Source organism: Clarias gariepinus, chromosome 22 (genome assembly GCF_024256425.1).
Source record: "Clarias gariepinus isolate MV-2021 ecotype Netherlands chromosome 22, CGAR_prim_01v2, whole genome shotgun sequence".
Taxonomy (NCBI): domain Eukaryota; kingdom Metazoa; phylum Chordata; class Actinopteri; order Siluriformes; family Clariidae; genus Clarias; species Clarias gariepinus.
In genome coordinates, this window is record NC_071121.1 from 498,741 (window position 1) to 507,500 (window position 8,760).

General features: G+C 42.7%; 1 protein-coding gene across 1 annotated transcript in view; it reads left to right on the forward strand.

Annotated features, from left to right (window-relative positions):
- Window positions 1-2,693: 2,693 nt before the first annotated feature.
- LOC128510270 (protein kinase C and casein kinase substrate in neurons protein 1-like) overlaps window positions 2,694-8,760 on the forward strand; it is a 50,552-nt gene continuing 44,485 nt past the window's right edge. The window contains exon 1 of the mRNA XM_053482436.1: window positions 2,694-2,786. The gene's annotated coding sequence lies outside the window, so the exon portion shown is untranslated. The remainder of the gene's footprint in view (window positions 2,787-8,760) is intronic.

Sequence of the window (8,760 nt, forward strand, 5' to 3'; positions counted from 1 at the left end):
ACCTCGACCCCTGTCAGCTGTCCAGTTACAGGCCAATATCAAACCTCCCCTTTATCTTTAACATTCTGGAAAAGATAGTAGCGGAGCAGCTATGCTCATATCTACATAGAAATGGCATACATGAACTGTATCAGTCAGGATTTAGGCCTCATCACAGTACAGAGACAGCACTCGTTAAAGTAGTAAATGACATTCTATTGGCCTCTGATCAGGGTTGTGTCACTATACTGTGTCACTGTATTACTCGACCTCAGTGCAGCTTTTGACACCATTGATCACGCTATTCTTCTTCACAGATTAGAAAATGTAGTAGGAATTAAGGGTACAGCCCTTTCCTGGCTCAGATCCTATCTGACCCATCGTTATCAGTATGTAGACTTAAATGGTGATTATTCTGCATGTTCTCTAGTGGAGTTTGGTGTTCCACAGGGTTCAGTTTTAGGTCCACTGCTTTTTTACCTTTACATGCTTCCTCTGGGCAACATAATCCGTAAGCATGGTATTAGTTTTTATTGTTATGCTGACGACACACAGTTATACGTCTCAGCAAAACCTGATGAGAAAAAACAGCTTATTAAAGTTGAGCAATGTGTCCAGGACATAAGAGATTGGATGCTAATTAACTTTCTTCTGCTTAATCCGGATAAGACAGAACCGGACGGCATGCAGCTAGAACCAATCTGTAGATGGATGTAGCGTCCTGTGCGCCAGTGAAAGCTGATATCTCTAGAATGTCTTTTATTTATCTCAGGAACCTTGCTAAACAAGAGATGAAAATTAAATATAACTAAATGTATTAAACCACAGTTGAAAATGCAGAAGGGATAAATTTCTCTCTTCATTTGCACAATATTTTTGTTGCTCTGTTTTTTCAGATTCCAGTAAATGTGACATGAAAACTGACTCCAAATCAGATTGTATAAAAATGACATATACAGTATGTTTGCTCTTTTTTTTCCACTTTCGAAGGAACTGAGGATCAGAAGTGATGTGTAGTCAGTCAGCAGGAACGAGGTGGAGAGACACATAGCAGGTTTATGGTCCATATAAAAAAGAGAAAAGGTCTGTGAGAACACAAGAGCTGATATAAAGGTGTGTATGGAAAAAGCTGAGCTGTGTTTATCCAGCTGTCAGCGACCTTACACCTGGTCATGTGATGAGGTTTAACCCTTTCACAGACCATGAGGTTCTCCTGCATCACTGTGCACTCGGCAACTCACATCAGTCCAACTGATCAGAAGGAAATAAAACAGGCAGCATGAGAGCAAGGTGACAGCATTGTCATTATACACTGAGAAGGACACATCAGTCATCAGAACCACAGAGAGGAAACACATCTGTCTCCAGCTGCTCTCCGTCTCACGTCTCTCCTCTTCACGTCATTTTTTTTTAACAGTGATGAAGACGAATGAAATTGATAAAGATGCCACTCTAACACTGATATAGACATCAAACACCAGTGTGTGTGTGTTTGTGTGTGTGTGTGTGTGGGATGTAGTTAATCTTATAAAGCGCTGTCAGTAATGTGAAGATGCACAAAACAATCACAATCAAGGAAAAGTTCAGGGAATGATAAACATTTTTATTTTTATTGAATCCGTCAGCTGCAGTGTGTTTGTTTGTTTTGTTTAGTTTAAAACAGGAGCTATTATGCTAATGATGAGCTGTACAGTTGGACCTCTACATGGTCATTTGTGACGTCTGCAGTCAGGCAGATAAGTTGTGTGTGTTACAATCATCTACATGGTAATGAACAAAGGGAGTTAAAGTCAGAACATTTAATGTAATTTATACTGTATCCATCCATCCATCCATCCATCCATCCAGGAACCTCTGGGTGTAGGTCAGTGGAGACCAGTGTACAGTATTTATTCCTATTTTTACAACCGTGGTAAGACCTCCGGTCAACATTCACACACTACGGCCAACTTGGGAACGCCAAATATCATAATCTGCATGTCTGTGGTCTATGGGAGGAAACCAGAGAACCTGGAGGAAACCCACGGGGAGAACATGTAAACTCCACATGCACGCAGACCTGATGTGGGAATAGAACTGTGGACCTGAAGGAGTGAGGGCCCCAGTGCTAACCACTCTGTCGACCCTCACGGCGCCCCCCAGAGAGAGACGATGCTCGGTGATCTGCGTTACCTGCGGCCTGTAAACAACGTGGTTACGATGCTGTAGCTAACCAGGTCAGAGTGTGTGGTAACCATGGCAACCGTAATGGCCTCAAAGCGGACACTGTGCTTCAGTTACACAGCGCTGACACTGGAGACTCCTTCCTCCATGTTACTGAAACACGGTTCTCTTTACTGCCAGAACGGACCAGTGAGCACGCCGTTACCATGGAAACGACACCGCAAACCTACTGCACCACGTCAGACACCGCGTCAATCAACACCTTCTGACCAATCAGAGCGCAGGACTCGCGGGTGCGATATCACTCTAATGTCTACTGTATCATCATCATCATCATCATCATTATCATCATCATCATCATCATCATCATCATCATCATCATCATTATTATTATTATTATTATTATTCGGTTATGTTACGCACGGAGCTCACGTGCAGTCCGCGTCCCTCCTCCTCCTCCTCCCACCCAGCGGGAGCACGCGCGTGTCGTGATGTTCTCGCGGATGCAGGGAGACACACACACACACACACACACAGAGAGAGAGAGAGAGAGAGAGAGCGGGGTCACCTTCTGTAGCGTCTCTGCGACGGAGAGGAGCCGCACAGCGGAGAGACAGAGACAGAGAGACACCGGGGACAAACCGGTAAGGACCCGGGACTACTGATCCCCCCCCGTGTGTGTGTGTGTGTGTTTATTGTGTGTGTGTGTTTATTGTGTGTTACACCGGAGTGCCGAACTGCGCGGTGAGCTTTGTCTCTGTACCGGTACCGGGTCGGTGTGGATTTGGTTCGGGTTGTTCTGTGTGTGTGTGTGTGTGTGTTTATTCTACACGGAATATACGGTAATAGCCACGGGAGGGGGGGGGGGGCTGCATAAGAGCTCTGGGACTGTTATTCCGCGGTGGTGTGTTTCAGCATTGCACTGTGTGTGTGTGTGAGCTGTATAAATGGCTGCAGAAAAACACCGACATACACACGCGCAGAGAGAGAGAGAGGGGGGGGGGGGGGGAGAGAGGGAGAGAGAAAAAAGAGAGAGAGAGAGAGGGAGAGAGGAAGAGAAGGAGACAGAGGGAGAGAGAGAGAGAGAGGGAGAGAGAAAAAAGAGAGAGAGAGAGAGAGAGGGAGAGGAAGAGAAGGAGACAGAGGGAGAGAGGGGAAGATAGAGGGAGAGGAAGAGACAGAGAGAGGAAGAGAGAGAGACAGAGAGAGGGAGAGAGAGAGAGGGAGAGAGAAAAAAGAGAGAGAGAGAGAGAGAGGGAGAGGAAGAGAAGGAGAGAGACAGAGAGAGGGAGAGAGAGCACTCAGTCCAACATCACACATTTAATGAGATCTGAGTCTCACAATCTGTTATTATTACATTTATAAACATGTGACCTGCATTAAATATTTAGATATAAATGTTGGACAAATCCGGTCACATGATGCCCTTAAGCGACACCATGAAAACCACAGAGTGATCATTTTCCATGAGAGGACACATGGGGGAGAAGAACAGATGAACAACATCTATCTATCTATCTATCTACTGTATCTGTCCATCTGTTTAATTCAGTTAAATTAGTAAAAATTCTTGTCGTCCATAACGTGCATTGAGTGTACACATATTTATTTATTCGTTTGTTTGTTTATTTATGTACATTTTAACACCACCTATTATTTAAATGATTTAATTACAGAAAGGGGATTATTTCCCCCAGTTGTGTGGAATCATCATGTGTGTAATAATATATATCGTGTTGTGTTGTATATAAAACCCTGAATAAATCCTCAGAGAGGTGAAAATTAAGACGGATGACGTGTCGAGTAGCACTAAGGACATTCTGTGTGTGTGTGTGTGTGTGTGTGTGTTATGTAATAGCTTTATAGTGCATTATAACAGGCACATCCTGACTCCTCCCACTCCTGAGCCTCTGTGTCGTTAAACACTGGTTCATATCTACAGACCTGCAGCAGATGAAATCACATGACTGAAGTGTATCGTGGTTTCGTTGCTTCTCTCTGTTCTATTCACAACATTCGGGTGTAAATTCATGATAACATTTGCTCCACCCACTGAGCATGATTGACAGATGACTTTAGGAGATAATAGCAGTCAGGAAGTAAATCATTTCAAGGATTTTTTGAGGAATCCTTAAAGGCTCTGTGTGTGTTCCCCTGTAACTGATTGTTCCCCCGTTAAAAAAGGTTACCAGTCGGAGCTTTTTGTAGGTGAGACCCTGAGAGAACCATATTTTCTCAGTAAGGGTTTTGGGTTTTGTTGTTGACTTCAACCACATTCCTGGTTCCTGGTCGTTCAACTCTGTGACATCACACACTCCAGTCATCTACACACTGACTCCACATTCACTATGTAGTGTTACTTATGAATCATCTCGCACTCTGTTACCAACACTCACGCTGAACGGTCAGGACCTGCCAGCATTTACCTTCAAACACAGAACCTCCTGAACCTGCTCAGATCCCTCACCTGTCCTGATCCTCACCTGGAGCGCTGGATTCTGAACACCTGTAACTGCAGAAGCTCTGAACTAAACCTCACTATCTACAGTGTCGTGTCTGTTAGAGCGCAGTGTTCAGTAATATATCACACACAGACAGGTCCCACTGTGGTTTATCTCCAGACGTGACCGCTCAAAGCTCTCCACATCAACACTAAACTAGGAATCTGCCTTATTTCTGCAGTCTATAATCCATTACCAAGAGGAACATCATGACTTCAAATCACCTTATCTGTGACTACCTGTGATTAAAACGTTTTGTTCATGGTTTTTGTTGTTGGCTTGAATCTCTTCTGCACCATGACACACTGAGCTCTGAAGAACTTCCTGATGGAGGCTGTCAGTTTTTTACGATCCTGAGATCAAGCATGTGTAGAGAAATTTAGGAACGTGTAAGAGCTCCCCGGGGGTTTGAGTGTGCGGTACAAAATTCAAGTTATTGCTCATTTATATTATCCTTAATTAATTCCAGGGGCAGATTTGGATATGGGGGCGACATGGGCACCGCCCAGGATGGTGGCTGCTTGCCCGGGGGTGGCACAGAGCGCACAGGAGAAAACAAAAGCTATAGAATGATGATAACACTTACATGATCGGGTATATCTCACTCGATTCCACGTCAGGTTTTTCATGTCAGTTAACCTGGTTGTGATGTTAAAGCGTTTAGGTGTCCAGTTTAGGAGGAAAAAAGGAGAAAAGAAAAGGAGAAACAGGCAGATAATAAGGTTAAGCAGTGATGTCATCACTAGACACATGACGTTATAATATTATGTACATAATAAAATAGACTAGTACAACACTTACTGTGTCTGTGTTTAAAGGTCACAGTCACTGTTCTACTTGGCGTGCTTTATGACAGTGAATCGTGCTGTTGTAGAGTTCCACAGAGAACCCTTAGTGGGCCTGTTTGTAGAACAACTTAAGAACCCTTAAGGACTACAGTATAAGGACAGAACCCAGCTCACTGTTGGCACTTTACTGTTACATCGATGAAACGTGTAGAACCCTTAAAGGTTCTTTAGCAGTCCCTCACAGAGAACCGTTTAATATTAGTGTAGAACCTCACCAAGGTTCTTTCATTTTATTGAACTGAGAGAGTTCTGAGTTTAAGCTCTTTTGGAGAATCCTGTCAGACTTTAAGGAACCTGAGGAACGCAGTTACCTGTGAACATTAGTGCTCGTTATGTTTCATGTCTGGAACCAGTCAGGAGTTTAACATTTAAGTTTCTGGTATTTGGCTGTTGTTGTAGAACATGTTCTGTTCGGCGGTTCTTTGAGGCCCGTGTGAGTCAGTATGACCCGTTTTAGACGCTTATTAGAAATAGAACATTAGGTCAAGAAAAAAACACTGAGATCCCTGATGATCGTGCTGTAGAGATGATCTTTTATGGTTCTTTAAAGGTTCATGATGAAATAGGAAACACAGTGTGAAGGTCCGAAGCTTCGGATTTAATATGAAATGTCAGAGGAGTTCCAGAGGAGTGACTTAGTGTCGTTAACTTAATGAACTCAATTATATCTTAAATAGAAATGTTCTTTTTGGTGGACTGTGTGTGTGTGTGTGTGTGTGTGTTTATTTTTATTGATTCTCTGTTGCATTAATTGGACATTAAGGAAACCGTTTATAGATAAACCACTTAGACATATGACCATCAACAGTGTGGACACACACACACACACACACACACACACACACACACAGATGATAACCTTCAGCCCTTTGGGCTTCCCATACATCCTGTGGTCTTCAATAAACTGATCTGTGTGTGTGAGAGAGAGAGAGAGAGAGAGAGAGAGAAGGTGTGTGTGTGTGTGTGTGTGTGTTTGTGTGTGTGTGAGTGTGTGTGTGTGTGTGTGAGAGAGAGAGAGAAAAGGTGTGTGTGTGTGTGTGTGTGTGTGTGTGTGAGGCTGTTTACTGTGTATGAACTGTCCATGGTCCTGAAGTCAGTGTGGACGTCTGTGTGTGAAGGGTCTCTCCGTCTGCAGGTTCCTGTAACTGTCCTCAGGACGACAGAAGGGCCGAGACGATGCTGGAGGAACCGAACACTGGAGTGTGTGATAGAACATGGCAGGATGTGCTCGGTGTGTGTTAACTGGCACAGAGTGAGAAGGAGAACCTGTGATGCTCTTAAACATTAATGTCTGATGGAGCTCTTTTACTGGATTCCATTTATTTTAATAAAAAAACAAATCTAATATAAATATTACTCTTTTGTGGATAAAAATAATAATTTAGTTAATCATAACAAAAAAAAACCCATAGATGAAGAAGGGATGAGGGTCTTTACAGACCTGAAGGGTTCCTCTGTGGACTTTTCCAGCAGGTTTCTTGTCCTGTGTGTGGGTTACGCTTGGGGATGTTATAACTCAGGGACAGATTCGGGGTGAAGGTACCGGTTCCTGCAGGGGAGTTTCTCACATGTGTGTACTGTAGGTCACACCTCTGAGGTTCCTGAGACGGGGTTTACTAGTGACAAACTACTGTCTGGACCACGTCAGCACCTTTATGGGACTTATGGATAATTATATCTTTTTGTTGTTGTTGTTGTTGTTTAATTGCCACCTCCTGTCACCAGTACAGCAGTACTTCACTACTGGGGCTTTAAAACGAGAGAAGGATGTTTCTAGGTTAAAGAAGAGCTTCAGAATTCTGTACATCCTCTTACACAAACACCTATTATACTGATTATAATACTTTTATGAACATGTCCTTTTGTTTAAACTCATTTGTTTGGACAGCAGCTGCTGTGATGAGAAACAGGATTAACTAATTTAATGATGTTGTGTATAAAAGCAGACGGCACGTCACACGCACGAGTGCGTCACACTCACCAGGAGAGCGTGCCATCAGATCAGTATTGCAATATTTTGTTAGTCAATTTGATTAATATATTAGTTGGGTCAGTTTTTAATTTAAAATCTGTTCATATTAAAACATTCTGATCTAAAATCGACGATTTGGGATAAAAAACAAAAACACAACAGTTGCACATGACAAACTGATTCTGTTTTGTGTAGAGACCATGTGCAGTTCTTTAGCGATTGTCATGAAATGATGGTGATGTTAAACACACTCGACACAAATTTAGAAAACAAAAACCTGACTGTCTGCACAAGTCTACCAGTATGTTGTGTGTCAAAAATAAGACTTTTTAACTACATGAAAGTTGTACTTTTTACAACTTGATCAGTATATCTAACTAAATGTACAGGAACAATTGCACAATAAGATTTTTCTGGCATACCTTTATTAATGGAAAGAAACACAATTATGTAGAAAAAAAGTCCAGAATTACAGACGTACAGTCACCAATTCAAAATCATTTTCATCAAGAAGAATCCTTATTGATTACTTTAAATACTAGGATAGAGTTGAGAACTGTCCGATAAGGGATAGTGCTGAACCCTCAGCTTCATGGAAGAAATGTGGACGTCGGGCCGTTGAGTATAACATAAATAAAAACAAACAGAACACGGTGATCCTTGTTAACCCATATTCAATTTAAATCACCATAAAGACAAGATATACAGTGTTCAAACTGCCAAAGTTAATTGTGTCTTGCAAATATTCACTCATTTTGAATTTGACGCCTGAATTTTAAGCTCGATGAGATAAACATGACATAAACAAAGTGGGGACTCGATTTAAGGTCACTTTCACACAGGTCCCCACCACACACATCTGTCAATGTCCCCACAGTAATAGCTTTGCAAGTTCACACACACACACACACACACACACACACACACACACACACACACACACACACACACTGAGATTTACTTCCACATTTGCCAGGTCAGAGATTTATAAGTTTCTTAGAGCTGAGAGTTGAGAGTTTGGGGTTCTGTGGCGGATCAGACCTCAGATATCAGACGCTCGGTTCTCTCGGTTGCCAGTCAGTGAGACGTGAGAGTCTGCGAGGGCGCGGCCGCGATGTCGTGTCATATCACCCTGTTGTGAAGTGAGAAATTCCCCAGATTCCTCTGAGGCAGAAATCCAGAAGAGACACAAAACACAGAGTGAATCACCTGTACAGTGTGTGTGTGTGTGTGTGTGTGTGTGAGTGTGTGTGTGAATAATCTTCCATCTTCGACAGCAGTGTAAAATCAGACCTCT